The sequence below is a fragment of the Pezoporus occidentalis genome, unplaced genomic scaffold (assembly GCF_034315485.1).
Source record: "Pezoporus occidentalis ecotype Australia unplaced genomic scaffold, CSIRO_AGI_Poc_V1 ctg15, whole genome shotgun sequence".
Taxonomy (NCBI): Eukaryota; Metazoa; Chordata; class Aves; order Psittaciformes; family Psittacidae; genus Pezoporus; species Pezoporus occidentalis.
In genome coordinates, this window is record NW_026913316.1 from 5,414,952 (window position 1) to 5,435,290 (window position 20,339).

Sequence of the window (20,339 nt, forward strand, 5' to 3'; positions counted from 1 at the left end):
TAAGCATGGGTACTTTCAACTCTATAAACAAAACATACTATTAAAAAGTTGCACACCATTCTTCAGTACAAGTTAAATTTGAAGTAAATTCAGCTCAACAAAAATTTTTCCTCCACAAACATCTTTCCCTGTGCTCAGTCCTAAGATATTTGTTAAGACCCCTATCTGCTATTAGTCTGTGGATGAAGTTACAAGCAAGAACACTTCAAACATATGATGCACTCATGGTTACATGAATGCTTCAACCCAGGATAAGGAAAACACAGTAAAAGCAATCAGCTGATTCTAATACACAAATGTACAGTGCTTTTTACTGAGGCTTGAAATAGTTCATCTCACTTTACCGTAAGCTGAAAAACATGCAAATAGCCAGGAAATAATTAGGCAGAATACATAAATAACCTACCAGCACTAGTCCCAGAAACAGCATCAAGATTCTCAAAATGGAAAAGGAAAAATAAGCCAACTGACTAGTAAGACCAGTGTTTCTGTAGCACAGCACACAGAAGAAATGCAACAGAGATGAAGAAAAGTTTCGCCAGATGAAGAACTTCTAGGCAAAGTAACACAAGCCCTTTGGACCTACACTTTATTAATATATAACTACCAAGTAATAGGATGCAACCTGGACTTTACAATCCCATCCTGCAAAAACGTGATCTCTCTTTCAAACAGAATTGGTCCTGGGACTTCCACCCCATGGGAATGCTATGCAGGGATTGTCTTTATTCTCATAAGGTCTAACATGCACACACACACACACACCATGCTCAAGAAAATCTGGAATCCTCTCTGCCCTAGCTGTAAAGCAAAGGCAGCTTTACAGGTACAGGTCAGACTTCATCCCATGGATATCACCAGGAATTTGGTAAAAGCTCCAAGCAAGAACAAAAAAGCCCCAGACTAATCCAAACCAAAAAAGCAACCACCCTTCAACACACCAGAATTACAGGCAAAATTAATTTCTGATATAGCTAACAACTAGCACAAGACCTCCAACTCAGTCAAGTCAATCTGCAGTCTTGTCAATGCAATGCACAAGCCTGGAACAGTTACAGAGGGCTACTCTGTGAAATCTGTATATGTCCCATCTTGTAATTAGAAGGCGTAAATCAACATGAAGTGCTCAGTGCTAAGCACAGCATGTCCCTTGGGTGGAAAAGAGGGAGTAAACATTTTCAGCTTTCAGGTGGTCACACTCCTGTAGTCTTTTGAGTGGAAATCCATGCACATTGCCGTTTAAGGAAAAAAAAAAAGGAGATGAGTACCTTCACTCTCCCTCTCTGGCGACTTGCACTGCACAGCTAGAAACCCAGCCCTGAGTCACACCTTGAACTCCAAACCATGAGGACACACACAGCACTGCAGAAGTCACTCTTGCCTAGCAATCCAGCCTTCAAAGCAGATACCTTCAGAGAACATTTAACTCTTTGTCGCTTATGTCAAAGCAAACTCAGATCACAGGCTGAGAAAAAAGACACCCGCGTTATAGTAAGCCAAGTTTCCTCTTCGCAAGTAAAATCCCTCTAGCTTCTAGACGCAGCAGCTCACAAAAAGTACAACGCAACACAAATGTAAAGGAAATGCAAACAGATTATTAGCACCAATGTAAAACTATCTCAGGACTTTTGAAAATGGAAAACAAAAGTTAAAGAAATCTGACAGAGATGGAGAAGAGAAACTAGGAGAGCACCAGAGTGTCCGTAACTACTAAAGAGGCAGGAGCTGACTCAGCCTTTAATTGTCTCATACACAGAAGTTAAAGTACAGGTCTAAAATATATTACTCTTATAATAACTTATTTCCAGTATTATTTTACAAGATTTCATAACATTTATAATATTACAAAAGTACGGCACTTTCTAAACAGCTGAAATCTTCAGCAGACACCAAGGTCTAATGAACTGGATTACTCCCACGTGGATATGGCTCAGGGAATAGTTACGGTTCCTTACACTACTTTATTTTTTTAAATAATACTGTTTTATTTAAGCAGTCTTTATTGGAGTTCCTGGGTACTACAGTACATATAATTATTTCACACTTTTCTCTTTTGTAATATTTATTTGAATTTCATATTACTTTTAAAAGATCATTCCATTTCTAAAGCAGGATCACACTGACAGACATGATGAAATGATTCCCTTGTGGGTGTGCTAAAGTCACCCAAAATAGACAGGAAAAAATAATTTGTTTTTGGCAAAGAAATGAAAGTTAATTATATTTTAATCTTCTATCTGATTCTACTGATGAGAAACCCTACAGCTTTATGTATTTTAAAATCAGGTTTAATGCCAGAAGGGAAAAAAATAAAAGACCAGAGGCAAACTGAATGAAAGCATCTGCAGAAGAGGAAGCAGGGGTGGAAGTACATGACCATGCTTGCCCAAGGGTAAAATCAGAGAAAAATAAATAAGTCAAGGTGAGATGATACAGTGTAACGGAAGTAGTCCTTAACATTGTACCTCTAATTTCACACCTTTCACAAACTTAACCAACCGATCATGAAAAAACATTGTGCTGCAGTTTCCCAGTCTCAAAAGTAAAGGCGAGTAAGCTCATTGTTATAAATTTTGCTACCATGGATCTCTCCCCAGATGTGACCCATTTCATGAGAAGCTGAGATGTGTCCCAACATATGGCAGAGACCTGGCTGCTCCACTGCTTGTGAAGCATTGCACAGGTGCCAAACAAGAGAAAATTGGTTTCTATCCGCCTGGGACTACAGACTCCAGCAGTGACACTAAGTGGCTGAACTATCAAGAGCTCATCCTCTGGCAGGAATGCCAAATGACTTACTAGCCTATGGCTGGTATCCCCAAATACACTTATTTTTTATACATGAACTACACTTTAGGTTAAAAGTACATTATCTTCCAATAAAAGTTTAATCCTCCTTCCAGTCACTGAGACATTCCCTCAAGATCCAGTACAAAGTATTTCACGTATCAGTTTCATGATACAGTCAATTTTTAGGGCCAGAAGTCATAAGCATGAACACTTGATTACCTGCACTTCACTGCTCCTTTCGAGAACCCTCAGAGTGAAAGTAAGGATAGAGCTATATGTTGAGTGAGCTTTAACTGATCAAAGAACAGTATTACAGCCTACAAATGCTTTCACACCTATTAATCATAGTCACACTAGGGAGCCTAACAGATCTACCTGTATCAGTTCCCAAAACAAAATAGAACACAGGCCCTAGAGAAAATCTTTTAAAAAGGAGCCAAATCCCAGGATTTGGGCAGATGCCTGATTCAGTTAATGACTGAATAAGCACTGTGAGGTCTGTATCACTAATAGCTGTATCACAGGACTTTTGAGATACCACCCACATGTTCAGTGTGTGGCAAAGACCACACTAGGAGCTGGTGCCATCACATGCAACTCCACCATGCTGTGCGTCAGTAAAAAGAGAGAAACGGGAGAGCAGGTAACATTACGTAAATATTTGCCTCAGCTGCTGAAACACGTGCTCAAGAAAAACGGAAGTCTTCTGCGGTTAAAGGCAAGAAAGCATAGATGAGTTACTCTGGAACATTAAATTCCTGCAATCTAAACTGCAGTAATACTGCATATTTGAGTCAGAGATACACGAACAGTTGCAACTCTTTAGCCCGGGAGATGTGATCAGAAAAAAAACCACTAACAATTCATACTGGAGGTTGGATAACGTGCCTTAAAAAAAAAATTGCCCTAGAATAGCAAAAGTAGAAAAACAGCACACTAGGTAGGGATGCTGAAACCATGGTCTTTACCCAAGGACATCTGTCAGAGAAGAAGGTCCAGATGAACCAAAACACAGATAAAGGCAAAAGACACTTAGGTTTTAGGACGGAAATATGTTTAGCCACCAGCAACTGAACAAAAACTACCTCTGTTTCACACTGACCAAAATCAAAAGATTGCCAAGCAATGGCTGTTAAAGTGACTTGAGGGGAATCAGCAATGTGTTAGTGCAAAGCATTCAGTAACCAACTACCCAGTCTTATTCCCACCAGTATTTTTTACTTCTGTTATCCACACACATTTGTTTTTTTCCCACTTACACAGTACTGAGCTATTAGTCTCACTCCATTCCAACCGATAGTAATGATGATGATGATAATAGAAGTGATAACAATAATGAAATCATTGCTCATGTGAATGTTGTCCAGTTCCTTTACTGTGACTAAATCAGGCTGCTTTGAGTGGTATGCTTAAATAAGAAAACAGAATGATTCTATTTTAATGTTACTGATGCTTAAGCACAGTGGCACTGGTTAGTGCCCATGCTAATAATCCAAGCGTAGGGCACTGTTCCATTCTTAGTGGTTTCAAATCTTCACTGAGCTGTTTTAAGGATGCTCAGATTAGCAGACAGAAGGCTAGAACCACAGAGACAGACACTGCACACCCAGTTCCCTGCAGATGGCAAATCCAGTGGCTGAGCTGCAAAAACCACAAGGTCAAATCATTTACCTAGCAAGACACCTAGTGAGATTTCTTAGCACTGTTCATGAAATTATAGTCAGGTTTATGTTGGCTAACTGGATTCTAACTAACCACGCTCACCTGTGGAAAAACACTGGCATGGAAACAAAGCCAAGAGCATTTCTAAGCAAGCTGAAATCACTCCTGGCATTGTATCCTCCGTATGTTGCAGGTAAACACGCATCCTTCAGTTGCACTCACTCTGCTACCAGTCAGCTGTATTTCTGCAAGGGCACTACAAATGCCACCCATGTGCCTCATGCCACAACTCCACACTGAGCTCTCCAGTAACACTCTAAGGCCTGGAAAGGTAACTTACTAGTTGAACAGGCTTTATGAGCACCCAATAATTACATTAGTTTTCATAGAATCATAGAATAGTTAGGGTTGGAAAGGACCTTAAGATCATCTAGTTCCAAACCCCCTGCCATGGGCAGGGACACCTCACACTAAACTATGCCGCTGAAGGCTCTGTCCAACCTGGCCTAATAGTAAACCATGAGAATAATTCTCTTCAATGAGACGACAATTTGTTTCAAGAGTGGTCAAAGACTAAAGATATGCTTACGCAAGCCTGAGGCTAGCTCACAAATACTAACAATGTGTGCCAAGTCCCTTAAAGTTATAGGTGCTGTACGTATTTCAGTGTGGTTGTACTTTCTTAATCTCTTATCAACAACCACTTTCAATAAGGCTATTTAAATAAACAAATATAAAATATATTGCTTATCAACACTGATTTATAAGCTTTCCTGGTGTGACTTCCACTGTCAATTAAGATGCAACTTCCAAGACACATTTGCACTGCGTTACTGAGCAAAAGTATCTCAGACTGTGCTCTGGTTTTGTGCACAAAGACTTTACAACCTCACTACCACCTACTGAGAATGAACCACTAGCTAGAGGCTTGAAGACTCAGTAGATTACAGCCCTACTGCAGCAAAGTGCTTTCTTGATTGTTTGTTTACAAGGGACACAGAAGATAGAATAGCTTTGAAAGAGTCAGATAAAACCAACATATATTGCTAGTGAAATTCTGATGAAATTTACTATGCTAATTCCTAGTTTTATAACACAGTGAAGCGTCCCTGCATGGCAAGGGATGGAACTAGATGATCCTAAGGTCCTTTCCAATCCAAACCGTTTTGTGGCTCTATGATTACTGGGCTCTTCAGTGGGAAACTGCCAGCACCAGAACTACAGGGCTGACAAGCTTCTCTTCAGAGCTAGAACAAATCCCCTAAAAGATTTAACAATTTTCATGAGATACATTTTGCATTCACTTGTAGAGAAATAGATCAGAGATGCTAGGACATTCCTTTCTCTTAATTATCTTCTTAATTAGCATTTATTATTCAGTCTTACTTCATATTCCATCACACAGTAAGAAACCAGGTGCATCAATATATTAAAAAAAGGTTAATGAAGCAAATACTCAGTGTCAATGAGATACAGAAACATACAGTTTCAACATAACACTTAACTGCTTTCAGACCCCATATTTATGGGATGCTACAGGTATTTTTATCAGGAAATCCAACTGCTTCAGGCGATTTTCTGTGTCTTTTCTTGGTGCTGACTGACTTAGTAAAATCTCTTACAAGAACCGCATGTATTTTGCCTTCACTTGTAAGATACTCTCTTCTTTCTAAGTGACACAGGAATGCTTCTTAGTTTAAACTGAAATGTATTTTGATTTATTAGAAGAAAATTTACAAATTAAATGTAAGGCAATAAACCCTACTCCAACTCTATTCCAGTTGAGAGACCTACATTAATATAAAACCAGAAAGTCCAATGAAAAAGAAAACTGCAAATGTTAACACAGCTAAATACACTTACAATGCCAAACAGCTGATTAGTAGGACTGAAGTTTAATTTTGATTCATCAAGTAAGAACAGAAACGTTTTAATGATTTTTATATGTCAGCAAAACCCATTTGTTTAGTTAGATTCCATTTAAAATTCCATTTAATGTATCCTGTAGACACATGTGGTACTTAACAGATTTTAAATCACACAAATCAAAAAAGGATGTGATATCAACTGAGTACTTAACAGCCTCATACAGCTTACACATAAGCATGCTATGAAGAAAATCTTGATAAATCAGGCATGTTAACACACCCAGACAGTATCAAATGAGAGAGGAAGCAGCCAAATACCCTCCTTCTTTATCACACACATTCAAATCAGGGATGATTATTCTGGGCATTTTACTGATGTGTGGCAATGTCTCAGGACACAGGAGACAGACAAGAGTCAGGGTTATAATGGACTTCAGAGTAAAACCAAGACCTTGCATCATCTTCATCAGCAGACTGAAGCCATGGAAACAGTGTTACCTGTTATGAATGAGAAAAGGTTACCAAGAGAGCAGACGTATCCACTACTTAGGAGCTTTAAAAGCTACTCAGAGATAACCCAATGCAAACATGCTTGAGGCTGCTCTGTAAGTACTGGTGGGGCATCACAACAGTGACAGCAAGATTGCGTAGACATGCCTGAGCTAGCTTCAAACTCATCAGAGCCTACAAAACCCACACAAGAAGAGTATATTAGATTACCTTATAACATGAACTGACATGGTTACACTAGAAATGGAAAAAGGACACATCTCGAATGCAAGCACCAAAACCCACTGCACTTTAGAGCTAGTCTTTCAACCAAGAGAAAAGATTTTCATCTCCTTGACAAAACCAATGAAACAGGAGTATTAATGATGTCTGATTCCCTTTGGTTTCTTTGACTTCTTGGGACTGCTTTTGATACCAAAAAAGGTAAGAAGTTTCACAAGCTTTTTTCCATTATGGAGCACTTAACGACTGCCTTCAACTCTGGACCTTATCCTGTTGCTAACATCAGAGTAGGGTGGTTTACAAGGGCTCTCACCTCTACCATCCACCAACTTTACACAGGCTTATAAAAAGCTGTTGTATTAGGCTTATCTCTGCCTCTGTCAATTAAACTCAAATAAAACCAATGGCTGAAAAAAGCAAATACTCAATTATTTTTCACGAAAATACAGGCAAAGAATATCATCAAATAAACTTCCCCTTGCATGAAAATCACATTAAGATCTGGCACTGCATGGCTGTGCAAGCTGTTGGCAGACTATACTGAAACAAGGGCGTCTGTCCCATCTGAAAGCTACTACCTGGGAAAACTCAATGGGAACAGAAGAGTTTTCCTCCTCACAACCGATAAAAAACAAAACAAAGTAAGCTGGGACCCAGTGAAGTCAATGGGAGTTTTGCCACTGACCCTGCAGAAAGCCCAATTTTCAGCCTGGCAGAACCTCAGCAGAGCTCAGTTTCAGCTCTGTGTTGACAGTCCCACTTGCTGCCTCCCCCAGCCTGAAGACAACTTCCAAGCTCCAGGACAAAGCTGAGCATCAGCAGCATGGCATCTAAGGAAGCTTTGGGATGCTGAAAGCAACTGCATAGTACTTCCCTGGGCATCTAACTAGCCGCCTTTTAGATCTGCAAAGGCAAAGTTCTCTAATATGTTCTTACTACATCTTATTGAAAACAGACAATATCAAATATAACTAATGTATTAAAAAAAAAGGGGGGGGGAATCCAATAAAAAGACAAGCAAGCCTATCTTTCTGTGTTACCACCCAACCTTGTATCATTTCCAATTCTAAAATGAGTCAGAGAGGTCAAGGAAATCTGAGGACACAAGATAGAGTCAGAACGGCCACACCACATCCTCTTTGGTCGCCTCCTCTGAAATAGGAAGGTCATTGGCATAGTGATAATTGGTGAAATTATCAGCATACAGAGAGTGTTCCCTGAGCCAGGGCCTTACAGTAGCTCACTTGACACATGCTGGCACAGTTCTTCCCAAAGAGAGATGAGTACACTCAACAGCTAGCAAATCTAGCATCCTCTCTGATGTTTATGGGACTTTACTGGCCAGGAAAATCCTGGATGCAGTCTATAGTGCAAGGTTCCTCCGAACGCTTCTGCTGAGCCCAACACAAACCACCCCCAAGCAAAGCAGCAAGGCAGGAGAAACACAGAGTAACATCTACCAAAACAAAAGTGAAAGGGACTCGCCTTTCTAGCTGAGTCAGAGGTTTCCACCCTGAATACAGAAGACACAGATGGTGAAAAGGGAGTTGAAAGATTTAAAGACAGCATTTCAAGTTTCTGAAAGTCATAGCTGGCCCCTCAACAAGTAACACAGAGCTCCAGTATTTCTGACAGATCCTCCAGAAAGAGTACCTCCTTTTATTTTGAAACTAAACCAAAAAAAGCATACTCTTCCTCACTTCTGGAAGAAAAAGTAATAACCTTCAGTGTAAGATCTTATTTATCATGTTCTTTTGAGTGCCATGCTTGGAATGTAGGCCATAGCAAAGGCATGCATACAGCTTTTACCCTTCTCACACCCTCTTTTATAGTATAAATTGAAGTAAAAAATAAATGCTACTGGTTTATATAAATAAAACAAATTTTCTCCACAGAATTCTACCTTCAAAAGGTAGACTTCCCAAGTGGTCAAGTTAATTAAGATCCATGCTATTGCAAGAGTTCTATTTCAAGATTTTGGCAGCCCTCTTTATCTTACTACAACAGACCATGTAAAATCTTTCACTGTGGGCTACCACAGGCTCAGGACATATTCCCAGATAGTTCTGCTGTAAGGCTCATGTATTGGCTCATGTATTTTGTAAACAAACAAAAACACTGATAGCATTCATTACACAAACGTAAATTTTGTTTTCAGTTTCTTAACAGCACCAAACCCTAAAACTTCCTCCTCTGCAGGCTACCTGGTTAACATGGATGACAGAGTACATGCACCTAGTGGCACATGTGTCTGCCTATAATGAATCATTAATGCAATCCTGCAGCAGGAAGGTAAGCAGCAACCAGCCTTAGCCCCATGGACCAGTCATCGGCCTAAGCTGCCAAATGAATCATGAAACCAACAGAAAAGGAGGGAGTGACCAAAACCAGACTGGGGTGGAGGGGTCAGAACCTATTTTGACTAAGACAGTGTCATGGATTAAGCCCAGCTGGTAACACAGAACTACACAGCCATTCACTCACACTCCTCCTTTCCCCCCCACACTCCAGCTGGGATGGGGAGGAAAGAATGTAAACCCCACAGGTTGAGATAAGAACAGTCCAATAACTAAAGTCTAATACAATAATAATAATAAGGGAAATAACAAGGAGAGAGAATATAAAACTAAAAGGGAAAGGAAAAGCAAACAATAAGCACAAGTGATGCACCCACCAACAGATACCCAGCCCAACCCAAGCAGCAAACTGGGCCTTCCAGGTAACTCCCCACAGTTTATATATTGGGCATGATGGAATACCCCTTTGGCTAGTTTGGGTCAGGTGTCCTGTCTCTGCTTCCTCCCAGCTTCTTGTGCCCCTCCTCACTGGCAGAGCATGAGGGACTGAAAAGTCCTTGATCAGAGTAAGCATTACTCAGCAACAATTAAAACATCGGTGTGTTATCATCATTGTTCTCAGACTAAAGTCAAAACACAGCACTGCATCAGCTGCTAGGAAGGAGAAAAATAACTGCTACAGCTGAACCCAGGACACACAGGCACGAGGACCACCAAGCTTCTTTCCACGGGACACCAACCACTGCTGAACCTTGTGTCCTAAGTCTGATTCTAGCCCTGAAGAAGTAACAGCGATGCTGTCTGAGTTATCCTGCAAGCTCATCCAGCTCCTGCCCTTCAGGGTAAATGCTGCTAAATGACTGAGGGCTACTCACACCAGTGTGGGAAGAGTGCAGCGTTTTGTTGTACTCTCCTTTCAGGGAAACAAAAGCATCTCACACCTGTAGCTGCTGCACACTGTAATTGAGAAGAGTACAGGCCTGCTTCTCACCTTCATAGGACATACAGCATGTAAATGCTGTTTTCCCCCTACACAAATGATAGCATGTATATGTATTTGATGCACTAAGAATGTTACCGGGCTATATGTTATTGTTTCTGCTTCTGAGTCAGGAGTAATATATGAGAAATATTAAATACTATGTAAGTTTCATTCATTATTTGGATCCAGCTATTTCTGTGCAGCATTGTTTCTTCTATGCAACTTCTGATACAATACTCATCTACAGTACTTTGAATAAAGAAATTATCAGACATCTACTGATGCAGATATGAGCAAAGCAGGCTGATTGCTTCTCGATGCTAGATGGAAGGGCATCGCTGAATGCTGCTGGCAAAGCAAGGATGCTTCCAAAGCAGACATTAGCCCCTGCCTGTCCAGGCCTCCTAGCAGGCTAAGTTCAGGATCACAGCATCAGGAAACAGGATGAGACAGCAAAGGATGGAAATGTCCAGGAAAATGCTAGACCAAACTTATTTTCTCCCATCCTGATTGATTAGGTTGTTATACACCAAAAAATTATCACACAATAATGGAAGACATGAGATCCATTACCACCTGTGTGTCATCACTGCCCACATTCAGAGCTAGTGAAGAGACACTGGAGGCATTTACACACCATGAAGTCACTTGTTGGCTACACAGCCAGTATCAAATTCTCACAAGAGGATGTGCTGGTTTTGACAGAGCAGTTGGTCTGCTAGGTCCATGAGCACAGTAATCGACTACACTGAAGATTTTGCCTGGCCTGGCAGCGTCAAAAAAGCATGTTACCTGGTATGAAACATCATGTGTCCTCCTTTGTGTTTTGTATGACGCAGAAAATCAATGCCTAGAGGCAGATGCCTCCTAACGTAAGCCAGACACACACAGCAACACAAAAAGTCCACCCCAAGTGGATAAAACACATAAATGCACATGCACAGAGATTAGCCAAAATACTATTTGCAAACAGTCCCATTTCCCTGTCAATATCCAAAGACTTATCAATGCATCAGTCTTATTCCAATTATCCTAACCACACTGCTGTTAAAAGCAAGCTATGCTTTACCACAGATGTCCCTGACCACAGGATTAGATCCAGAGAGACGGGGTAGGAAGAGAAGGGTGAGAATTCAATTTCGCAATTACTTCTTCTCTCAAAACAAATAATGCATTAAGATTTTAATCTTTCACAAATACTCCGCATGTTGATAACTGTGGCAAATGACAACTAAATTAAACATATGCACGGTGTCACGTAACAAGTCTAACTGCTTATTTTTAAACTTAGAAGAATCTGAACAATTGAAAATATCTGGGTTGGGCTTACAAAGTAATTCCACACACCCTTTTCACGCACTCAGTCTGCATGGCTGGTAGTAGTAGATGGCACTAGTAAGACAGAAGAAATCTGAAACAGAGAGACAAAAAAGGAAATACTTTCTATACTCATGGTATTAATGAGAAAATAGTATGTAGCATAATATTGGGTTTAATTTCTGCTGCAGAGGATGGTACAGGCTTAGGATGGGAAAAAAAAACTATGTGTATGATATTAATATTAAAGAATCAGTGCTAGCATGAAAAAACACCACTTCATAAAAATAAAATAGCCTAACCTTAACCTCACTTAGCAATCTCTCCCTTGATTCAGCAAACTTCCACCCATAAGGAATTAACATCAAGTAGACAGGCAGTGTGCTTTTGCATTTTAATTAGGCATGAACATACGGAAAGGGAATTTCTGTCAGTCCTTAAACATCTTCACTTGAAAGAAGAAACAACTAATGCTAGCAGAAATACTCCTCTGGCTTCATATGGTATGATTCAACAAGTAGCTTGGCAGCTAATTAATGCAACCACTGAGCAGTTACTCCTTCAGCCAGTTTGAAGAAAAGCCACACAGAGCCCAAACACGGCTACATATTTCCAAAGTATCTTCCTAGGTCTTTTCTTGACATAATTTGGTGGATGGATAGGAAGAGTATTTAAAGGACACATATACAGTCCTGCACATATAACTAGGAAGGTGAATCTTGCTCCCAGTGCCCAACCAACAGCAGCCAGATGGCTCACACTGGTCCCGCAGGGGAGGTGCGGGGCACAGGGGCTGTGAGCAGCTATTTCTTCCCACCGCCTTCCTCCTCACTCTTGTCTTCCTCCTCACTCATCTCCTCCATGGGATGCAGTGCCTTCAGGCCACCACCACCTCAGCCATGGTGCTTCCTGCAGCACTGGCCCCACTACTCCCTTGGCTCAGCTCTTCCTGCCCTTCGACACCCAGGCTTTCCCTGAGGTGCCTGCCTGGGGGTGAGGGCCTCAGCAGTGCCCTGTGATGGGGCTGTCGGAGCCGGCTGTGTCCAGCAACAGGCATCCCCAGCCTGACCGCTCCACACAAGGGGTGCCCCTGCAGGCCATGCCCCAACACCTTCCCCTCAGTGATGCACAGGACTGTTAATAATTAGCACCACTGGCTAAAATGAAGAATCAGAGAAGAAGTTTCCCTTTCCATCTAGCATCTCCACTCAAGGGAAATTGCCCAGGGCTCAGCAGCTGAGGCACAAGTAGAGGCTGCAGGACAGTACGGTCCCATCCATCCCTCTGCTGCAGGCAGACCCTCCATAACCCAGGCAGATCCCTCCACGTTCATCCTGCTTCTCCTACTCTGGTGACACACAGAGTACAACAAAGCGCACAGACACCATGTAAGTGGAGAGGTTTCTTGATGATGTCTCCAGTGATCTACTGAGAGGCCAATGTGCAGCACCTGGGATGCCTGAAGCCCACAAGTGGTTAAGTGTCTGGCTTATGAGCAGGAAGCCTTGTGTCAGACAATACAGTCTCTGGCTATAGAGAAACAAACCAACAGGGGCAGCTGATCAGCAGATCCCACTAAAATCCAGGTCATGCTGAGCCCAAGAAGTAAAACAATACAGTAAAGACAATGCAAAACTCTTAGGGCCAGTTCATATCTCCCACTGAGCCACTCAATTCACCTTTGCTCCATGCTGAATGCAGTACATGCTTTATGAAACCACACAAGAAAACTGTGAAGGGCAACAAGAAGCTTCACCAGCAGCACAGAAATGGCAGAACTCCTCATTCGAAGGCCACCACCGCAGGATCACACACACTGCCTCAGAACTCTAGCAAGAGGGTTTCCATCTTACCTGTGTCCTTTGGCTGGTGATACAACTACACAGGCACTATCAACACAGAATCCCCAAGTATTTCAAGCTTAATTTTTCCCCTCATTTTGTCCCCCACTCACTCAAATCTAGCATGCCAGTGATACAGAAATGTCTTACTCTTAAGTGATCAGTTACGAATACTGTAAGACAAACTTTCATCAAAGTTCAAAAGTCTATCAAATAAGCTAGATCCCTTCTTTAATTAAAATGAACTTACAGAAGTTCCATGAATACAGAGATGGCAGCAACACATCTGGATGGTAACAGACAGGCTCTGTATATTGTCCCAGACGTCCAAACCCCATCCCTGCATTTTTACTTCAAGTTTTCAGTTACCTTGTTACTGAATAAATGTCAGTAAACTGAAGATCACAAGCATTAAAATACTAACTTCTCACACAGGTTAAGTCAGCAGCAATGGTCTTGAAAAGAGCCAAATTCAGATGTTCCTACTAAATTCAAGCTCTTCAAAAACATGACACTTGAAAAAAGGCACCTCACAACATATAGGTATCCGCCACTACTAGCAAGACATCCGTACTCCTACAGACATCCTTCTGCTCCCATCCTCACATGCTTTTTCTGAGTGAAAAGAGAGCTACAGTGGCTCAAACACAACTGAGTTCAAGAGAGCTTCCTGATCATCTTCCATAGCCACCTGCTGGCAAAATGGATGTGCAAAACATCATCAAGGAGTATATATATATTTAAATGGCACGTTTATACCACTGCTTCTATTTTCAGAGCTTTATATTTCTCTTGGGAGAGGAGAAAAGGAGAGAGGAAAAATTTTAACAAAGTATTTATTCATATTGATAGTGAACACACTTGTCTCTGATTGCTGGTTAAGTATTTTTAAGGAATCAGCAATTTGGTCAGGTGTTTGACGGCAGTTCTAATTGAGCACACCTATGTGAGTAGACACAGACACAGCAAAGGCGCTGGCTGGGGGAGCCCTGCCACCTGCGGGCATCAAGGCTTTGCTCTGCCTGGGCTTAAACCCAAGCGTTAGCAGGTTGGCAGCAGCTGCTCACACCCTGCACTATTCCGCTTGTTTTGGAGGGGCCGTTCCAGCTCCTGTTCTTTTAAACACTATTTTTAGCTAATGCATTCTTGTTGTTCACATGAAAAACAATGCAAGAGCCAAAAGAGAAATCCCCTTTCCTTTGGCAAAACTGTGCTAATTACACCATCATTAGAGAACATACTGACAGGAATCACAAAAGGCAAACAGGCATCTCAGCTAGCCAGGGGGGTAACAGCAACAGTCTGGCTGGGTTTTGTAACAATCCTTATAGAAAATAAATTGATAAATGTTTAATCCCCTTGGTATGCGAACAGTGTGGTCCATTATGTTAACTCTAACCTAACCAACTGCTTCTGCAATCTCTTTAGCACACACATCCTATTACCAAACTTTATTTTTGAGCAAAGTGTCTGTGTGTGAAGCTAACAGTGACATTGAGAGCTTTATTTTTACATATTCAAAAAAAATAATCATACAAAATTTATTAACGGAAACTACACACAAGGCATGGATGTTTACAACTGTTTCCAGTTACTACACCAAAGAACTAAAAATGTATATGATTAAAAAAATGTATGTATGAAATATATTTATATCATTTCATTATTAGAGAATGGGAAAGCAGTGGTTGATTTTTTATAACCATTTCCTGATTGTACAACAAACCCAAGATACAGTAACAGCAAATCTAGCCCGGGGTAGAATAACAGCACATGAATCACACACCTTTAGGATGGAAGGCATCAGGAGAAAACAAAAGAATATGAACACTGTATTTGTACAAACTGGAAAAAGATGAAAAATTAACTTGCAGAAACAAAACCAATAAAAATAAAGACACAGACAGAAAGTGAAAGAAGAGACAGGTATGTGGTCTGCCACATCGTTCCTCTCTTGTCCACCGCTAGTAAAAAGGTATGCTTGAAAAGAACGGTGGAGTACTACAAAGCCGAAAAACGGGTAAAAGGATGAAAAAGCCTAAATCCAGCTGGGAAACAAGGAAGAGGAAATAAGTCCCTTCTGAAAGTGTTCATTACTTTGCATTGTGTGTTACTACAGAACCACTCACTCTCATTTTACTTCTAATAATTACCTGTGTCCTAGTAAGGAGTAACATTTTACATTTTCAGCAAAATTTGTAGCCATTAATAACAGGTAGGCAAGCTATCCAGTTTTGTAAGCTAGAAACTGAGAAGAAGAGTGGGGAGTATGTGCCTCCCCCAAAAAATCAACAGCAGGGATGACAGAAGAATATGATGCATAAACTACCAGATTTTGCTGCTCTGGAGGATTAGGAGTTGGGGTTTTCGGAATTTAACCTCCTACAAATATTTTCATTAGCTAATACTAAGAAACCTGTCATTCCACAGCTTGGCCCTCAATTAAAAACAACTCACTTCTATGTTTTTAATTATGGAAGTCACACTCTACAGACTTAACAGGAGGCTGTTTAAAGTGCCATGCTTTCCAGATGAAAAGAGCCTGCAGAGAAACCTAGTACTGACAGATACCCAGTGTATCTGTTCCTTTTTCAGTAATCTGCTGAAAGCTAATCTTCAGTACCACAAGTAAGCCATTGTGTGCAAAAAAAAAAAAAAAAAAAAAGACCACTGTGTCTCCTCCTGTGGCATAGACAATAAGTATTGTACAGTACCCCATTTTGGAACAAGAAAGGGAAACGGAAGCAGGTTTTTTACAGTCAATGTAATGGGATTATGCATCATGTTGCTGAGAATAAGAAACTCATTTATTAAATAAAGACAAAGAATAATCAACTTCCTGAATGTTTATTAGTATTTTTGTGGAAAGTGCTCACTGACAGAAAAATACTTCATACTGTATCATACAGTTCATACAGTTAGATCCAGATCCAGAAGCAGTGGTTCATTTCTCCTTACATCAATTTACTCATCTCTGGTTTAATTCTTGACTAGATAATCCTGAACTCATTTTCTGTTCTAGATAGTAAGACATCCTGGCAGTGCCACTGTCTCACCTGAAGTCAATCAGCATCATAACTCTTGTTTCTCATATCTCTCCATCTGATGCCAGCTACTAAGATAGAAAACTAATAGAAAAGTTTGAACATGAGTTTCAAAGGAGAGGAAAAAAAAATTCACATTTATAGTTTCTGCATTTAGGGATATCCTAAAACAAACTGCTCTTTCCCACTCTGCTGTTAGAAAAACTGTTTTTTACAGTTTTGCACTAGCAGAGGATCTAAAAGATGGATTAATAGAAGGAAAGAGACCTGACACCTGTCCAATTGGAAATAATACTCTCACCAGTCACAGCAGTGGTGCAGATCTGTTTCTGATACACTGAAATAAAACATTTAGTCTGATCCAGATCTGCAGCTTGAAAACTAAAGAACCCTGTTGACACGTTGCAGGGTTAATTCAAAATGACAATTGTTTTTTTAATAGTAACAGCCAGATTTCTTTAAGCTTTTGGTCCGCAAGTTCATCAAGAAAGCACATGGCACATGAAGTATATGAAAGTCCCCAAAAACAATATATGCTAAAACAAGGATCCCCAGATCATCCCCAGATCACAATGAAGTAATGGATGAGCTATTACCAAGAGCCAAAATGGAATCCTACTGAAGTATGTTTCTTTTATGTAGCTAAAAATTTATTCTTGAAAAAACCCTGATATTCTGCAATAGCAAAGCAACCTTGGTTCCATTAGTCTGCTTTAATTCCCGAAAGTGAGCTCCACATTCTCTCCCATTACCAGTCTGGTCTAAGACTAAATACAGAACACTACCACTTTAGAAATGCTTCTGAAGTTTGTGTCTCTATATAAAGTTTAGAGTCCCCAACTGTCATAATCTCCAAGACAATCTGTACTACTTCTGTATTTTATGGTGAAAATTTAGCATTAAGCAAGGACAGACAAGTCTATCACACATTACATAACAGCTGTCACACAAACCAAAAAAACACATGTATTTTATTTTCTCAAACTGAAAAAAAAATGCCAAAAACATTAATGAGACAGTATTTGTTTATGTTGTCTCACAAGATGATTCAACATCAGAAAAGAAAAACCCTAGCTTTTCACAGTAGTGTCACCAAGAGACACTGGACAAAAATTATTGCCTCTGTTTTGTGGTTGTGGATGGTCTCCTGTGCTGTCAAATTGAGATTGGCAAATCTCTGGTCAAATTGAGATTGGCAAATGACACCTTCTGTAAAATCTCTTGCTTTCAACTACCCTTTCCAGTCAAATCAAAATCCCACATACTTGGAGGAGCTAAGATGTTCAAAGCACATGAGTTATTATTATGAGCAGCAGCCTGCTTCTGAACACCTTCGTTTGTGCCCTCACCACTGTATTTCAACACATACCTACAAGTCAGCATGTGTACCTACCTGCCTGCTACTAGAGGAACTCATCGTACAAAAATCAGTATGAAACTGAAAGCTGGAAATCACAACTGAACTGTGGGTGAAAAAGCAGAGATTTCATTCGCTTGTTACCTCAGGTGTATTGCTGTATACGTTTCTTCAAATACAAAATCCAGACAGACCAGCTTTCTTTTCTAAAGTAACTCATTTGAGGGTGTACATTTATACCACTTTGCCTATAATGGTGTTTTTATTTCCAGGTAGATACAATACATCATGTGACCTACCTGGGGAAAATTTTACCTGAAATCACTCCAAACAGCAGCTTAGTACAAACTGCCCAAGTATCGAACCTCCTTCATTCATCCTTCTGGGGCAATGAAATAGAAACAATTTTTGTCCTGGCACCAGAGCCCCGCTTTATTTTTCTTGATCTTGGATTTATATTCATAGCTGGTGATCACTAAGTCTTTCGTAGCTAAATCACAACAGCTACTCTGTCTGCAGTCAGCAAGGATATAAAAGAGAAGTAACAACCACCCAAAAAAAGGAAAAAACAGAAAAAAGGAATACTCTCTTGGAGCCAAACCTCAGTTTACACAGCATGAAGCAATTTCTCCACAAAGCTGGATTCTCTTCTGGGCAGGTTTCATGGGATCACTGTGCCACAGAAACGTACAGGATCTGCCTTGTTTATGCCCGCTTCTTTCGAAGCCTGCTCACACCCTCCCCTCTGAAGTGGGTTTATACATGGCAACACCTGTGTTACCTTAGAAACACTCTGGCCAAGAATAATCCTGCACGGAGGAGCAGACTGATTTTTTACACCTGCCTGCTGAGCACAGAAGGGCACATCACCCAAACGGGCGCTTTGAACTCAGCATCAGTGGGCTTTACCATGAAGCAAGGGAGTCAAAAGCAGTAACATGGTGTGTGACATGCCAGAAACCCAGCTCAGTGAAAAAGCAGGACAGAGACTTGAGAGATAGGTATAGTTGGCAGGAGAAACACGATGGGTATGAAATGTGCTGGGGAAGCAAGGGGAGGAGGAGAAATCCTACCTAATACTGGATCTGTGTTAAAACACACAGAAAAACAGGTACACCACTGAAACACCTTTAAGGAGGGAGTATGTGCAGAGGCTCCCATATCAGAGGTTTATGACACCTTTTAAGGAGCATTTCTTAATACCCTCCCTTCTCATCGAGCCCTGTCAGGCCTCCTTGGTCTTTGTTCACAGAAACCTGGAACAGAACTCAAACTTAGAACTGGCATACCCCCCCCCCCTTTTTTTTTTTTTATTTCAGCCTTCAACACCTACATTCACATGTGTTAAAACACATGAGGATTTTGTCTGAATGCATAAACTGGATTTCCCAGCAGCTGGATCTGTTGGAAAAATCCACTGCAATTTCCAACATGAAAAAACAGCACCTTTGCTCACCCATTAGATACCTACTGCATGGTAGTAGGTAGGTGGCTAGGACAATACTATATTGAATTGAATAAATACATCAAAAGACACACAGTGTGAGCAACTGTTCCTCTTTTCCAATGGCAGTGGCATTTTTTGAGTGCTCATTTTTGTTGTATTTTAATCTAGCCTTGCAGTCCAGAACTGTGTAATAAACTGTCCCAGATCCACAACCAGCAAGATGCAATGCAGGCACAACAACCAGTTGGATGTGTGGGACCTGAGTTTACAGGGCATTTCCTGTTGGGTCTGCATTTGCAGAATCTACCTGTCCTAGAGACACAAACTGATTCCTTTCTGAGCTTAGCCCTTGTGTAGCAATTCTTATTTCTAAAAAAGGTTTACAAAAATATATTAGACTGCCTGCTAAGGGAAAATATTTCCCACTGCAACCCCAATGCAAAGGGTTTGCTGAAAAAAGAAAAAAAAACAAAAAGATCAGTATATACAATGTCTGGATGTACAAATAAAGCTTTTCAAGGGGCTGCTGTAACTTGTATCTGAGGTATTTAAGCTTAGGCAGCAGCTCAGGAACTAGAATAAGGATAAAGGAGGCATCAAACCACACAATCACTGTGATTTCTGCATTGCTTCTCTCCCAGAAGATGCAGCACTTAAGTAGCCCCTGGGTCTTTACACAAAAATCCACAGAAAGACCTGACTTCAATCAGCCACTGCCAAGGAAGAGTCTGTTTTAACCACAATTTCAAAAAGATACGGAATTTGACAGAATACAGAGGAATACACCTGGAAAACAGTGTAATCCCAAATGCTGTTTAAACTCATGCCCATGTGATCTTAAAAGGTTTGTTCTGCAGACTCCTTAGCTGACCTTGCTGGCTTTTGCACACAACCCAAGCTCTTGTGTTGAAGGCCAAATCCTCAGGCTGGAGAGTCAGGCCTTCCAGGCTAGCTCCCACAGTCCCCACAGATGTTTAATGATGATAAACCATAAACATTTTC

At 40.7% G+C, this 20,339-nt stretch overlaps 1 protein-coding gene across 11 annotated transcripts in view; it reads right to left on the bottom strand.

The window, feature by feature from the left end:
* Window positions 1-20,339, bottom strand: part of COBL (cordon-bleu WH2 repeat protein) — a 159,206-nt gene that overhangs the window by 120,278 nt on the left and 18,589 nt on the right. Inside the window, exon 1 of one of the 11 annotated variants that reach the window (XM_062610922.1) lies at window positions 472-568. The exons of the other annotated variants lie outside the window; for them this stretch is intronic. The gene's annotated coding sequence lies outside the window, so the exon portion shown is untranslated. Of the gene's footprint in view, window positions 1-471; window positions 569-20,339 lie in introns of those variants that run through there. 11 annotated transcript variants of the gene reach the window in all.